Here is a 17275-nt window from a genome sequence, read left to right as displayed (position 1 = left end):
GAACAGACCAGACCCAACATTTGTTAGAAGAAGAGTCTATACTAGTGGACAACAATATGAAGATGACCCTTATCTGTTCATGATATGAAGGCATCAGAAAACACCCTGTGAACAACCAAATACCATCAGACAGCCTACAAATATGTCCTAAAACTATGTAACTTAAAAAAAAGACAATTACTCACCATACTGTAACTTCAACATCTAGGCCCATGACAAACCGATACATTGGGATGTTTGCGCAAAAAGGCATATTCAGAGCCAGTGAAACATGCTGAGACCACAGCTCAGTTAATCATTCGGAGAACTGCAAACATTCCATGCACTCCTGACTTCAGAGGTGTGGCATTCCATGTTCATCAAGAAGCCCATGAAAGGTTTAGCATCAGAATTAAGCTAAAAAAGAGACACAAACAACCCATAGATAGGCCAGAGAATTATTATAAGAAATGTAAAAACATTGTCACCTGCAAAAGTGCAAAAGGTTCTTTGAAAAGATAACATGTGCCAATGAGAATATGTGGAAGGGATTAATGCGTGGATTGAAGTACCCACATACGTGAGGAGGGATGGAGCATGCCACATCTTCAAAGATGACATCTGCATGTGGGAACTCTAGCAAGATAGGATTGCATAAAGGACACCAGAGTAAGTGTGCAGACTGGCCCTCCTTCCCAGAGTAAGTGTTCAGGCTGGCCCTCCCTCCCAGAGTAAGTGTTCAGACTACACGTTCCTCCTGGAGTGGGTGTTCAGACTGGCCCTCCCTCCCAGAACAAGTGTTCAGACTGACCGTCCCTCCCAGAGTAAGCGTTCTGACTGGCCCTCCCTCCCAGAGTAAGTGTTCAGGCTGGGCCCTCCCTCCCAGAGTAAGTGTTCAGGCTGGGCCCACCCTTCCAGAGTAAGTGTTCAGACTGGCCCTCCTTCCCAGAGTAAGTGTTCTGGCTGGCCCTCCCTCCCAGAGTAAGTTTTCAGACTGGGCCCTCCCTCCCAGAGTAAGTGTTCAGACTGGCCCTCACTGCCAGAGTAAGTGTTCAGTCTGGGCCCTCCCTCCCAGAGTAAGTGTTCAAGCTGTCCCACCCTACCAGAGCAAGTGTTCAGAGTGGCCCTCCATCCCAGAGTAAGTGTTCAGACTGGGCCCTCCATCCCAGAGTAAGTGTTCAGGCTGGCCCTCCCTCCCAGAGTAAGTGTGCAGGCTGGGCCCTCGCTCCCAGAGTAAGTGTTCAGACTGGCCTTCCCTCCGAGAGTAAGTGTTCAGGCTGGGCCCTCCCTCCTAGAATAAGTGTTCAGGCTGGGCTCTCCCTCCCAGAGTAAGTGTTCAGGCTGGGTCCTCCCTTCCAGAGTAAGTGTTCAGCCTGTCCCACCCTCCCAGAGCAAGTGTTCAGACTGGCCCTCTATCCCAGAGTAAGTGTTCAGGCTGGGCCCTCCCTCCCAGAGTAAGCGTTCAGGCTGGGCCCTCCCTCCCAGAGTAAGTGTTCAGACTGGGCCCTCCCTCCCAGAGTAAGTGTTCAGACTGGCCCTCACTGCCAGAGTAAGTGTTCAGGCTGGGCCCTCCCTCCCAGAGTAAGTGTTCAAGCTGTCCCGCCCTACCAGAGCAAGTGTTCAGAGTGGCCCTCCATCCCAGAGTAAGTGTTCAGACTGGACCCTCCATCCCAGAGTAAGTGTTCAGGCAGGCCCTCCCTCCCAGAGTAAGTGTTCAGGCTGGACCCTCCCTCCCAGAGTAAGTGTTCAGACTGGCCTTCCCTCCCAGAGTAAGTGTTCAGGCTGGGCCCTCCCTCCCAGAGTAAGTGTTCAGGCTGGGCCCTCCCTCCCAGAGTAAGTGTTCAGGCTGGGTCCTCCCTTCCAGAGTAAGTGTTCAGCCTGTCCCACCCTCCCAGAGTAAGTGTTCAGACTGGCCCTGCATCCCAGAGTAAGCGTTCAGGCTGGCCCTACCTCCCAGAGTAAGTGTTCAGGCTGGGCCCTCCCTCCCAGAGTAAGTGTTCAGGCTGGGTCCTCCCTTCCAGAGTAAGTGTTCAGCCTGTCCCACCCTCCCAGAGCAAGTGTTCAGACTGGCCCTCCATCCCAGAGTAAGTGTTCAGACTAGGCCCTCCGTCCCAGAGCAAGTGTACAGACTGGGCCCTCCATCCCAGAGTAAGTGTTCAGGCTGGCCCTCCCTCCCAGAGTAAGTGTTCAGATTGGGCCCTCCCTCCCCAGCCACAAATGATAAAACTGAGAAAGCGACTAATACCCACACTCACTTTAAAATTGTCCCAAAGTAGCACAGCTCTGAGCAGAACTAATCCTAAAGCTAATCTATGTATATCAGACACGTTAATGATATTCAATGTTGCCCACTTTATACGTGAAAAGACAATTTGGATAAAATGGACATGATCTGTGGATAAAAGTATTGTTCTAAAATAATAGCAGGCTCCAAGCTCCTGGAGGAAAGAAACGTGTGACATGCAAACTGAGATGCATAGAGCAAAGGTTCCTAGAGATTTGGAAACATTTCCCAGAACTCGACTCAAAATGCAAAATGATTTTGGACTCCCTACTTTTTCTCACATAGCCATGACTCATGATCCTCACTCAGATGACTAATGCTCATCGTTGAGGATTTAATGTTTGAATCACATTGATTTTAACAAATAGTTTTAAATTGAGCTAACATTAACCCCAAGAAGACAGATGGATTGAAACCATGTGATTTGATTTCAGTTGATTTCACTGTAACACTTTTGCTGAAACAATGACTTTCACGACACACATTAACTCATAAAATCAGAACACATATCTTAAAATGTAACCTCCTTTTCATAGCCAAAACACATATAAAATGGAAGGGCAGGAGGAATGGAATGGTTGAAAGAGTACCAAATGGAAACGAGAAGGTATTGAGGAAACAACGATCATACGTTCTCTTTGCTAAATTTCACCACTGTCTTCCAATTCCACACTGCCTTGGTCTCCTCCTTCCATCTATTTTGCATTCAGTCTACACTGCAATAAAAGAGAAAGTTGATGTAGCTGCCTGAATTGTTTTGTACTTGCACTGGTCCGCTTTAGGGCAACAAACTTCCTTCATGCTTTCCTTGGAACCAAAATTGAAATGTCTTGTTTAAGACTTGCCTGGCCACCATCCTTCTGTGATCTAACATTATCTTCATGGCATTTTTTAAGAACATGGATGCTACTTTTAGTGATTCCTGGAACTATGTCACCAAGTGGAGGTGCCCTGCGTTGCTTGATATGCTGCATGCCTTCTTTGTTCAAAACCGGTAAAATAAGTCTTCTCCTTGGACCTCAGTAAGCTGGGAAAACAAGAGCAAGACTATGAAATTAGCACCCCGGAAAGGGGCGCCGGCCAATCAGGATGCTCGGAACGAGGGCTCTATTGTCTGGTAAAAGCCCTTGTTGCAAGCAGTCTGGGTGATGCCAGCCAGCGCCCCTTCTCTTCACCGATCATCCTTCCCTTTCCCGCCCCCTTCACCTCTTAGCACCTATGTAGTTTCCTACCTGGGAGCTAAGAGTGTGTCATCTGTAAAACAGTCATCACCATTGAAAATGGACTTGGGAACTATGACGCAACTGGCTGTGCAGCAAGGTACGTTTATTTTTTGTTTGAATAAACACATCAGTAGCACCCACGTAGGGAACTACACGGGTGCTAATGGTGATATTACCCTTGGTGGTGTGCCGACCGCTGCCAGTAAAGGCGCCACAGCCTGCTTTAACTTGGGCGAACACCGTTGTTCTGCCGCCTCAGGTAATATCGCCCCTTTATTGACTTGCTCCACAGAAAATTCAGTTTGTTGGTTCAGATTTAACTTTTCGGATCTTAGAACTGTTTAGAATGAGGCAGTTGAAGCAGGCTGGCATGAAGAGGCATTTATCTTGTGTATGTTACAAAATAAAAATATAAGTTTGAGGATTTACATCACCATATATTGCCCCTTTCCATCAAAGGTCTTCTATTTTGCAACCATTTTCATGCAGACTCTTGTGCATGCAAATTTATGATGGATTTAAGTAGGTTGCTCATGTTACTTGGACATGCCATTTCGTCATGTTCGTTCTGGACGTCAGCCATCAAATGTGACTCAGCTACGGAGATATATGTGCATGAAGTAAGTTATTATGTGTCCCTACTTTTATTTTTGGATTGTTTTAAACCGGCTGAGTTCCATACTTTCCCATATATCTGACATTTAAATCCTAATAAAATATTTAAAAAAATAATAATTACATACAATAAATGCAATGCATCTTCTAAATGTCAGGGGCACCCTAACAAAGCGTCCACCACCATGCTGGTACCAAGAGACTCAGGGGTGAGCGGCACATAGAGACACCCATGAGGCAAATGGCAGGGAGGGAGAGGAAGCACCTTATGCATTACTCACAGTGGCTAGCCCATGCTACCGTACTCGCCCTGCCACTGAGAGTCATTCCTGCGACTAGCCCATGCTACCGTACTCGCCCTGCCAACGAGAGTCTTTTTTTTTTTTTCTTTATTATTGTATATGGTTTACAAGAAACCTTTACAAAAAAAAATTGTCTTTAAAAGGTAGAAAAGCATTCATTACATTTAAATTTCAACTATACAAACAAGCGTTAAAACATAGATCCAATTTCCAGTTAAGATTTCCAGAGAATATGGGACAAATTTAAATTTAAATTTTAAAGAGTTCGGTGCAAAATACACTGCAGCATTAAAATTATACCGACACTAAACTTTAAAATTTACAAAATTCTAAAGTAGAAAAGAAGCCTGCAGAGAATAAAGAGAAATTTCATAGAGTCAGGCATAGTCATAACAAGCATAATCATAACAGCGGGGCGTATAAATCTAAAGCTTTGATAAATCCAGCCACAGCAAGTCCATCCTTAGTGTTTGAAATATTGAGACACTGAGACCAGATCAAATGGGCCTCCCCCATTTGCCCCATTACATTAAAACGTCCTAGATATTTGTCCCTTAAAGCTGTCAAAGCAGTACAGTCTAAAAAGAGATGCCGAGCGGTTTCAATCACCCCCATAGTTTTGCAGAAACGGCAACTAGGATCTAAATCAGAGAACTCCTTCCTTTTATGTAGAACTTCCCAAGTAGGGAGGAGATTCCATCTGAGTTTAGTGAGAAGGGAGCGATAATATCTGTTGGGGAATTGGTTCAAAATAAAAGACAACAGGCCTCTTTTTTTATGATCAAATTGTAAATCTCTCAGAGAGGGGTACGAGTGTAATTTTTCAATAGTATTACTCCAGTCATGAGAAAAGAGACTCTCCTTGACCTTATTCGGATTCGTTAGTAGGGTGTCCCTATCGGAGGAAATATCCAACAGGGTCCTGTCACAGAGATCACTAAAAGCGTTGAGATATAGATTCTTGACTAAATGTCCCTGAGAAGAAATCATATGGCCCACATCAGCATAAAGAGTGTCAGGTTTAGGAGAAAGCAAAGCTGAAAAAAGTGAGAGAATCCTCCAGAGAATCCTGGCTCGAAATGAGACTAACCCTAAGTCATACCTAATAGCCGCTATTGGAATGGAATTTGGTAGTTTTAGAATTTTCCTCCAATAGATACCCTCAAGAGAGTCCCAAAAAGTCAAAAGTGCCAAGTAGTGAAATTCCATTCCATACAAAAGTTTGGGAGTAACCTTACCCTTAAAAAAATCTACTACAGGCTTAAGGGAGAACATACCATATTTATTATCTAATTTGAGGGATTGGGAGATGAGAGGGAGCAATTTGTGTCTGAGAAATCGTCTAAGTTCGATCGCCGAGGGTCTAGCCAAAATCAGATAACCAAGATAGACGATTTTGTTTGCTCTAATTATATTTTCGCCACCTATTTTCCATACTTTATTATTCCCCATTCTCCCCTTTGAAAAGACCATAGTACGGGTTTTGCTCGGGTTAATCTTAAGGCCATTAAGAATACCATATTCTTCAAATTTACATATGAGTCTCTGCAGGCCCACTTTAGTTTTGTCAAAAAGGAGAAAGTCGTCGGCATAAGCCAACCATGAAAGCCTCAGATCCCCTAGTTTAGCACTCACCATGCCTGCATTTCTCAGGAAGTCATCCACATCGGCCATATAAAGGATAAAGAGACAGGGAGCTAACGAGCAACCTTGTCTCACCCCAATACGTGTCCTAATCCTTCTGGAGAGGGTTCCTGCCAAGTCGAGCCTGATATGGACCCCTGAATTTTCATACATGGCCATGATAAGAGATAAAAGCCCTGCCGGAATGCCCCATTTGGTTAGTTTTCCCCATAGTCTTGACCTGATAACCAGGTCAAAAGCATTTGACAGGTCAATAGATGCAACATAGAGAGGACCATCATATTTACCCCAAGAAGCGGATTGTAGGGCACTGAGAATAAGACCATTGAGATTAGTTGAGTGGCCTGCCCTAAAGCCTGTTTGTAGTTTGGGGAGAATATGATTTTCCCTGATCCAGACATTAAGGTGCGAGAGCAACAAGGAGGCAAAAAGCTTACAATCCGCATCTATAAGTGAGATAGGTCTATAATTTTTGACCTCGTTACGCAGGCCTCTTTTGAAAATTGGGACAATGTGAGCAGTTTGCCAACTAGTGGGTACCTTTCTGGAGTTAACGACATCTTCAAAGAGCAGAGAAAGGAGGTTAGCCCAGAGAACTGGCTCAGCTTTGAATGTGTTGTTAGTAAGGCCGTTAGGCCCAGGAGCCCTAGATTTCTTGGCTTTGGAGATGAGTCCAAGTATTGTCTCGGAATCAGTCAGAGGTTTCCATGAGTCCTTAGAGGGGTTGTTCCCCAGAAGACAGGGAACTGATCCCTCACCCCCAATGTCAAAGAGTTTGGTGTAGTGCTCAACCCATTGAACCTCAGGAATGGCATTTAGCTGGTCGGCGACCGCCGCATTATCTAGGCTAGCTACTGTAACCCAAAATGCCCTCAGATCTCGTTTTATGAGCACTGCAAGCATATGATCTGCATCATTTTGTAGCATAGAAGCTTTTCTAAACTTACAATAGTTTTTATATTTTTGGCGGATGGTTTTAATTTTTTTATTTTTGTCGGCCCATTCCATGTCTAGGGCTTGTACATCTCTAATAAGTTTCTTAGTGAGACCCTTTTCGTTAGCCAGTTCTTGATCAAATCTATGAGGGTGAGATATTTTAATAACACCTTTCCTAAGCTGGCCGTGAATACTGCGCTGTAAGGCAGTGAGAAAGCTATCGAAATGAGCTGTATTGAAAACTGCCAATTTCCAACAAAAAGAGGTATGGTTGAAAGAAGAGATCAGTTTACGATTCAGTAGGCTGATATTGAGAGGAGTCCAACGAACCCCTGTCCCTTGTCCCACAGTTTGGAGATGGGTAGGTCCCCCCACGGGCAAAGACTTAGTTGGAAGGAAACAAAGAAATGAGACCCGAAGAATACCATGGTCACTCCATGAATTGAAGGAAACCTCGACATTAGACGAGAAAGGAGTGAGAGAGTGATCTACAAACACGTAGTCTAAGGTAGATGTTAATGAAGATCTACGCCATGTGGGTCGAGATAGATTGGTAGCGTCGTAGTAACCATTGAGACAAGTAAGACCCACTGAATCCATGGCGAGATTCCATCAACGACCACGTGCAAATTTCATGCCTAGGCGGGAGTCATCCTCCATTGCTAGTCCCAAGTCGTCATATTTGGATTCGGAAAAGATAGAGCAATCCGAATTAAGATCACCTGCCAGGATCAGTTTACCCCTGGGATGCACAGATCTCCAAGAAAGAAGCATATCCGTTAACTTTTGCAAAAACGGCTCAAGAGGAGAGATTCCCTTGTGCCAATATACATTAACCAGAAGTAGAGTAACCGTAAGATCAAGAGAGAACACCTCCAGGGCCAGGATACCAAAAGGCGTATCCAAAAGCACCTTAGACCTATAACCCAAGGAAGTTCTTAATCCCATGAGAAGACCCCCCGATGGCCTTCCTCCCAGGCTGGGTCTAGCATTTTGAGAAAAGATATTAAACCCATCTAGAATGGGAGTTGAGAGCATCCAGGTTTCTTGAAGAAAGAAGCAGTGTGAAGCCCTGATCACAGTAACAGTGTCTAAGTTCGTAAAGAGGTGAGAGTTACCTCTAGAATTCCAAGAGAGAAACCCAAAGGAATTCACAGGAAGAGCATCTGGAGGTAGTTCTGGATTTATCAGGAGGGACTCATTTCCACAGACCTGCAGTGACCTGTGCCCAATTGCGAAAGTGTCCATTTGATTTGGGCATGAATTGCCTCCCATGGGGCTGTGAGGTTCTTTCCGGGTAATATACCATAGTGAGATTATCCCTATATTTTGGATCCCCTTCATTGTTAGTGGAGGGCTGGGTGAATTTCAGTAAATTTGCTTCAAAGCCAAGTTGCTTTAACCCTTCCTTATGTCCCATGATCAAATCCAAAACCACTCTTGATTTAAGGATGATATTACTTACATCTACCCGGTCATGAATGGGGAAAATAATGCTATCCAAGTCATAGCTAGAGATGAGTGAGAGCGAGGGAAGTTGATGGAAGATCTTTAAAATATTTCCACGGTTTAAGCAAATTGGCGTATCTTGGCCCCAAAGGCTAGTAAGTTGTATAATATCCTGAGGAACTTTTGATTCTGACATATTGGGAAGGGAGTCAGAGATCTTTTTGGTAAACTGAGATAAAGAATCAACCGCCAAGTCGGGACCCCTAGCACCTCTTAGTATAGTCCTATTTTGAATAGCATTTGGACCCACTGGGAGTCTTTCACAGAAATTGAGAGAAGTATTGTAGCGAACAGAATCGAGCCCAAAGGGAGCACCTTCACGGTCCATAATCGGGGCAGCAATAGGTAAACTTAGAAAAGCTGGGTTAGAAGGGAGAGGGGCAGAAGAATCCCTCTCTAGTAAGGCTCCCATATCCCCGTCCCTCGTTATAAGCTCAGTAGTCACAGGGAAACCCTCAGTGACAGCAGTGAGCGTTGGCTCCAGAGATAGGGGCGGGGTGGAAGAAGCCCCATCTAGGGACAGGCATACATTAGATTTAGGCACTGCCCCACATACAGTTTTAGGAGCCAGTATCTCCCGGAAAAGATGTTTGACCATATCAATGTTAACCAGGTTTGCTGTAGTCATTGGCCGAGTAGTCTCTGAGTGACTCTGAACTGACCCTGATATACAGTTAGATAAGATAGTCGGGGATACTGCATCAGTAGAGAAATCCTTTGCTTTAACAGTAGCATAAGTAGTAGGCACAGTCAAGGCATTAACGGAGGTCGGCTTTGATAAAGTTGAGGTTGTTGTCAGGGTACCAGAAGCCACAGAGTCCACAACCCCCTCGATATTGGGTCCCACTACTAGAGAAGGAATGTTATTAATCGAGAGACCATCAACCACACCATCCGGTAAGGGAGATAGAACTGCTGTAATGGGAAGTAGGTCAGCTGTGGCTGTATTAGCCACCCTAGTCGGAATGGGGGTCCTAGAAGCCACTGAATCAGCATGGTTCTCAGTCCCCTTCGGAACGAGAGTAGTAGATGAGGAAGCCACAGTATTCGCCAAGAAGAGATTTTTAAAAAATTGATTCGTATAAGAATTTAGATGTTTCACGTTTTTCTGATTTTTAGTTTTCTTCATTTGCTGAGTGATTTTCCTTTTCCTTCCTATACAGGGCACAACTTTTTGATGTAGGATTTCTTTGATGGGTTCAATGGAAATAGATGAATTCTCTGAAGTCGAAATAGATATGAACTCCAGGGAGGAGGCGATAGGGGGACCCTTGGAGAGATCTGCCAGTTCTAAAGACCCTCCCATAAGGGGAGGACCTTGAACAATAGGATTAGGAAGCTGACCAGCCGCTTCCTCTTGGACTTTCTCCTCCATTGATACCATCGTAAGTTTGGTATGAGGGGTAGTTAGTAGTGGCTTCGATCCAGTAAACTTTCGCCGACCCTCAGAGGTAGTTATCGACATCTTAGCGGGTTGGGTACAAGAATTCAAAACTGGACCTTGAGGGACCGTAGGACTCTGGCCCTGAACTAAAACTACCTCCTGCATACTTGGCGTGATCACGGTAAGTCCTTTATGTACGGTATGGGCTGCAGAGGGTAGTTGATTAAGAGGAGTAGGGTCATGACCGTGTGTAGGCAAAAGTGGATGTTCTTCCTTTATAATTTTAACTAGCTCTTCAAATCTGTCAAGGCCCTCTAACCTAGAATAAATTTCAGATAAGAGGAGAGAGTGCGATCTGACCTCAGACCATATATTGTCATACAGACTCACAAAGGAACTCAGAACCATATTCAGAGCCGAAATAGTAGGTTGGGAAAGTTTAATTCTTTCATCTGCCTCCTTAAGAGTGTGATGTAAGATCGATTCGCTACCCTGATCCTTTTTTGAGTCTGGGAGTAAACCCCTTTCTTTCAACCAATTTTGTTTCTCTGTGTACTCATCAATAAAATTGATGAGATCAGAAGGAGAGCCTACAAAAGAATCATCACAAATTTGCTGGGTGACATTATTAGTATTATTGCAATTAGGGGCCTGGTGACTATCAGCAATTGCCCTGTCTGCACATTCTATGATGCTGATATCGTCAATATCCTGAGCTAAAGGATCTTCAATCACCAATTTCTTAACTACATCAACTAGATTAGTATGATCTAATGAAGAAACTGTAGGAAGTGAGTGTAAGGATTTAACAAGGGTACTAGAAGAAGACCTCTTTCCAAAGAAGTGTGAAATGTTTTTCCCTTGAATTGGTTTCCCTTGGATACCCAGATTGGATTTTGTTTTAAGGGAGGGATTATGGGATTTGTTAAATGGAGTTTTGAACATGGTAGGTGTCGATTTCCCTTTAGGCGTATATGGAGTACCAGCCACATTAGTAGACAGATTAACATGTAGAGTCGAAGTATGATTAATGGCCCTAATTGCAGAGTTAACCTCGAGTGGAGGTTCAGTGGAGGGAAGAGCAGAGTTCCCATTAACCGTTATCCTTGGTAGTGCGGAGGCAGTAGCTACAGAGTCAGCCGCCCTAACAGATAGGGTAGGCATCCTGGAGTCGGAGTTGGCAGATGTTGAAAGAACGGAATTAACCACATTGTTATTGGAGTAATCCAGATGGCCCTTATCTTTTTGAGGGGTAGCCCCTTTTGCAAGATTAGAGGCTAAGGTAGCTGCTAGGCGTTCTTCCTGTGTGTCTATCGAGATGTCATGAGTTCCATTAAAAATGCAGCTATTGTAGGCTGCATTGCGGGGTAAACTACCCATAGCATTAAGTACCTCGGACCTATCGCTGACATGGATTTGAGCCCGGGCTAGGGTTTTAAGGAGTAAAGGGTTATAAGGGGCATCTGGTGGAACATGCTGTAAATTCCCCATTGTGACCGGGGAGGGACTGACAGTAGTAACTGATGAGACAGAGGGTAATTTACCAGTAGCAGACGGAGTCGAGGCCAGGGAGGCCTCCATAGCTGTCTGACTTCGCAGTCCCTTGCGTGTCATTCAGAGAGAACCAGAGCCCAGTAGTTAAAAACAGGGGACTTTAAGAATATAGCAGCGAAAGGTTAAGCTAAAAGTGGACTGAGATTGCAATGATACCTATTATATACACCACAGTCAATAAAAAATATGAGCACAGCAATCTAATAATTAATAAATGTTACACTGAAGACCAAGGCAACCTCAGCCAACAAAAAAGAAAGAAAATAATAGCAATTGTCCCAAGAACACTCTTAGATTAAAAATACAGAAAGAAATGGATCTATGCAGCCCCCCCCCGCCCCAAAACAGAATAATAAAAACAGATGTATTGTGAACTAAGGATAAATGATCTTAGTCAATACGTAATCAAAGAGGATTAATTTTAGCAGAAACCACAATTGTCTGAGGATCTAAGAGGAGCGCTCAGTCTCAGGGTAGGGAACGCCCGACAGCTTGTGGAGCTGCCAGAGTCCGACTCTCCACCCCAGACCCTTAGAGCTGATTAAGTTATATGTACTGTGCAGCAAGATCCGAGTTCAGGTTACTCACAGATCACAGCCGAACAGCAAAACAGCGTCTCCAGCCCTTACTGCCTCCAGGGCTTAACGCCGCAAGGGTGGCTGGGCGCTGGTTTTCAATGCGATTCCTGTCACGTGATTGGTCACGTGTTCCGCCAAAGCTCCGCCCCCTTGAGGAAGCGGCCAGCAGCAAGAGCAAGGCTCGCAGTGCTGCTTGAAGTGAAACCTCGAATAACACAGGAACAAGTGTTCAAGTTAGTGAAAGCACCTTCCCAGTAGCAAGAAACACGCCGCTCGGGCGGCTGGGCGCTGGTTTTCAATGCGATTCCTGTCACGTGATTGGTCACGTGTTCCGCCAAAGCTCCGCCCCCTTGAGGAAGCGGCCAGCAGCAAGAGCAAGGCTCGCAGTGCTGCTTGAAGTGAAAACTCGAATAACACAGGAACAAGTGTTCAAGTTAGTGAAAGCACCTTCCCAGTAGCAAGAAACACGCCGCTCGGGCGGCTGGGCGCTGGTTTTCAATGCGATTCCTGTCACGTGATTGGTCACGTGTTCCGCCAAAGCTCCGCCCCCTTGAGGAAGCGGCCAGCAGCAAGAGCAAGGCTCGCAGTGCTGCTTGAAGTGAAACCTCGAATAACACAGGAACAAGTGTTCAAGTTAGTGAAAGCACCTTCCCAGTAGCAAGAAACACGCCGCTCGGGCAGCTGGGCGCTGGTTTTCAATGCGATTCCTGTCACGTGATTGGTCACGTGTTCCGCCAAAGCTCCGCCCCCTTGAGGAAGCGGCCAGCAGCAAGAGCAAGGCTCGCAGTGCTGCTTGAAGTGAAAACTCGAATAACACAGGAACAAGTGTTCAAGTTAGTGAAAGCACCTTCCCAGTAGCAAGAAACACGCCGCTCGGGCGGCTGGGCGCTGGTTTTCAATGCGATTCCTGTCACGTGATTGGTCACGTGTTCCGCCAAAGCTCCGCCCCCTTGAGGAAGCGGCCAGCAGCAAGAGCAAGGCTCGCAGTGCTGCTTGAAGTGAAAACTCGAATAACACAGGAACAAGTGTTCAAGTTAGTGAAAGCACCTTCCCAGTAGCAAGAAACACGCCGCTCGGGCAGCTGGGCGCTGGTTTTCAATGCGATTCCTGTCACGTGATTGGTCACGTGTTCCGCCAAAGCTCCGCCCCCTTGAGGAAGCGGCCAGCAGCAAGAGCAAGGCTCGCAGTGCTGCTTGAAGTGAAAACTCGAATAACACAGGAACAAGTGTTCAAGTTAGTGAAAGCACCTTCCCAGTAGCAAGAAACACGCCGCTCGGGCGGCTGGGCGCTGGTTTTCAATGCGATTCCTGTCACGTGATTGGTCACGTGTTCCGCCAAAGCTCCGCCCCCTTGAGGAAGCGGCCAGCAGCAAGAGCAAGGCTCGCAGTGCTGCTTGAAGTGAAAACTCGAATAACACAGGAACAAGTGTTCAAGTTAGTGAAAGCACCTTCCCAGTAGCAAGAAACACGCCGCTCGGGCGGCTGGGCGCTGGTTTTCAATGCGATTCCTGTCACGTGATTGGTCACGTGTTCCGCCAAAGCTCCGCCCCCTTGAGGAAGCGGCCAGCAGCAAGAGCAAGGCTCGCAGTGCTGCTTGAAGTGAAAACTCGAATAACACAGGAACAAGTGTTCAAGTGTTCAAGTTAGTGAAAGCACCTTCCCAGTAACGAGAGTCATTCCTGAGGCTAGCCAATGCTACCGTACTCGCCATGCCACTGAGAATCATTCCTGAGGCTAGCCCATGCTACCGTACTCCCCCTGCCCCTGAGACTCATTCCTGAGGCTAGCTCATGCTACTGTACTCGCCCTGCCCCTGAGAGTCATTCCTGAGGCTAACCCATGCTACTGTACTCACCCTGCCCTGAGAGTCATTCCTGAGGCCAGCCCATGCTATTGTACTCACCCTGCCACTGAGAGTCATTCCTGAGGCTAGTCACAAGGTGCCTTTTCATGCGCCACAACCATCATGCCATTGAAAAGGCCATAAACTCCTCCCAGCAATTGGGGCACATTTTTAAATCTAGCGCCAAAAGATCTCGAGGAGCTTTAAACGAACAATGACAGGAAAAAGTACCAACAAAAGGAAAGTGACTCCACCTTGAGCCTGATGACCCCCACTCCATAGTTGTGGGGTTGAACCAATATAACGGCACATTTTGCTGTGGCCATTTCATGCAAATTGGCCGTTTTAGTTGTGTTGCTTTTTGCTAAAGCTGAAACTATTGCTACTGAGCACAGAGAAAGAGATGTTTTTTTTTTGAAGAGGGTTTCTTGTAGACTTGACAATGAGCAATGCTTTGGATGCAAGGGCCAATGCCCAATGTGACACTTTTAAATGGCCTTTTTGATTGTGAGCCATTTATGAATTTAGCCATTAGGGAGTTACATTAAGTATCACATGAGTGCTGCTTCAGCAGCACAGAGTGATCTGTGCTTATGTGCTCAACCTCCGTGTGCCACCTGTAGCTCCATTCATGGCAGGTAGGGGCAGAGTAATGGTGTTCTGCCTCTGCCTGCCATGAAACGAGCAACTGGAGGCACACAGTAGAGGTTGAGCAAGGCTGACCCTGTTGCCACTCATTATTGCACTAACAGCATAGATACTTTGACTGACAGGAAAGGAGTTCTCTTCTGTCAGTCTGAAAGTTTAAAGAATTTCGAGGCTTAATGTGACATAATAGAAATACTCCAGTCACAAGTCCAAAGGTACAATGTACATTTTATTAATAGGCAGCTGTTTGGTTCTCAACACCCCGCAATGTGTGCAAGCAGACACTGTGAGATGAGAGAGTGCTGGACATTTCAAAAACACAAGTATTTATCCAAGTTTTCCACAATCCCGGACACATTGTCGAGCCCCTCTTCTTGTAACACATTTACCTAGGGTTCATAGCCTTTACACTCAACTAATTCATGTTTAAACATCTTTAAATAGTTTGTTGTTTTCCCTTAAATATTTCACATGTTTTCCAAACATAAGACACAAAGGTAACATTCCTTATTTTGCTCGCTTATATTTGCCTGTCATTTGTTGTTGAGTTTAAAGTCAGCTATGTTTCATGGAGCGAAAAAAAAAGATTTCTGCAAGAAGAGCACATTCAACTATTCATCAGTCTACTTTGCTGTTTGAAGGCACTATTGGAACAAATGGTATCTAAATTACTGATTAGTACGGCTTTTGTTTAACTCCAAGGTTTCTCAGTGTAGGACAAACAATCCACTTTAGCAGCTTCAACATTCTTATCTACGTTGACATCATGGAAATAGTACAATGTTCATTTTGCTCTGCTGGAGCCGAAAACACAATTCTAAACATGGGACAGAAAGCAAGAAGCATTCAAAATGGCAGATAACTCAAAAAAGGGCAACATAGTCAGCCTGTTTCAGGTTCATTCAATGCGATTTATAGTGCGATGAGAATGTGCTTAGGCTAATGTTTACTATCAGGAGGTATTCATGCAAAATATACTTTTACAAGTCAGCGTGTCCACGTTGTGGAGGAGAGGGCCATCCAGCCCCCCTTGGCAGGTTATGCTGAGGGTGCGAGCAGGAAAGTATTTTTTTATGTAATTGTATTAATTGTATGCATGTATGCATACATGCATTTATACACACAGACACATTACATTGAATGTAAAAAAAAAAAGCTTACCTGCTTGCACTCTCAAAATGTGCCTCTTTGAAGGACTGGATGGCCTTCCCCTCGTCTACATAATATATGCTTACTAACATCAGGCTCTACATGGCGGTGCAGTAGAGTGATGGAGGGTGGGGTGCAGTGAGGGTGCTAGCAGGTAAATGTTTTTAATTCAATGTGTGTATGTATATGTATTTATATGTTCGTGTGTATCTTGGTGTGTTTGTTTTTATGTATTTGTGCATGCAAGGAGATGTTGATGTATGAATGCAAAGGTGAAAGTGTTGTATGTGTGCGTGCATGCGAAGAGGAAGCCTGGCCATGGCGCCAGCAGAACTCACCCTGTGCTGGGGGAATGTCGTTCTTTTTTTGCTTTACTCTTGATGCACAGTAAAGAATATCAGATAAGTATATTTACTGTGTAACAAGGGTAAAGCAAATATTGTATGTTTTTTTTTACAATCTTTCTTTTTTGAGATTACAGACAACAAAGCCATTCGAGATGCCAACATAAAGCACTTCAAGCATCATCGGAATCTCATTTTATAATTCTAGAATTTCAACCCCCCCCGAACAACCGTAACAACAACGTTTGGTTCACAAAGACTTAAACAATATAGCTGGGAGCACATTTCCGTCCACATACTAAGAGATCAATGATCCCTGCTGGTCCCCACCACGATTCCCCCCCTCACAGGAGCACCCTTTTCCATTTGGGCGATCAGCCCTACAGCAAATGTTTCATAGTTTGCTGGCAGAAGAACATCTGTTCCCTTTCATGTACAAAGTCAAGGAATGGAGCCCAGGTGCAGGAAAACCGTGACAGTTTCCCTGTTATGTGTGCTGTTAGTTTTTCCATTGCAATGATGTCCCAAACTTTGATTCAACAGTATGATTCTAGCGGCCCCTCCTGACTCTTCCAGAATCATGCCCTGTTAAGTTTTGCTGCCAGTAACAGTTGTGTGATCAGGTCTGCCTTAGGGCCTGAAGCTGGTTATGTCCCATCCACTGACACCTCCCCCAACGGCATGACACAGGAGCACAGCGGGAGGGGCCCTCCAGTAATGTCCTTGAATCTCGACTTGATTTCCTCCCAATATGTTTGTATTACTGGACACAGCCACCACATATGAAAGAAGTCCTCCAGTTGGCTGCATCCATGCCAACAGCGGTCTGAATGGTCAGTTTATATCGCGTGCAAGCGCTGATGTTTCAAGTACCACCTAAAGCAGATTTTGATAGCACTTTCCTTATAACCCGTACACCTGGAGCTCTTGTTGGAACGGGCCCATATGCGTTGCCAAGAGTCTAGTGGGATTCATCCCCCCACATACACCTCCCACTGTTTCATATAGGAGAGCTTGTCTTCCCCTTGGGCTTTATCCAGAAGACGGTAGCACAGGAGATCTTATGGTTAGTTAGCCCTTCCATCAGATGGATTTCAATGCCTCTCGGCGGGCGTGTGCTCGCCTGTTTCACCCTCTGGTTGGAAACCCAATGTCTGATCTGGCAGTATCTGAAAATGGGAGGGTGAATTTAGCCTTACATTCTAGGAAAGTCAAGGGGGCGTCCTCGTAATAAAGGCTCCCAAGTCTCAGAAGATCCTAGGATTCCCAATGGATGAACCGTTC

Source organism: Ambystoma mexicanum, chromosome 4p, assembly GCF_040938575.1.
Source record: "Ambystoma mexicanum isolate Mex_15411 chromosome 4p, UKY_AmexF1_1, whole genome shotgun sequence".
Taxonomy (NCBI): domain Eukaryota; kingdom Metazoa; phylum Chordata; class Amphibia; order Caudata; family Ambystomatidae; genus Ambystoma; species Ambystoma mexicanum.
This window is presented reverse-complemented; position numbering follows the sequence as displayed.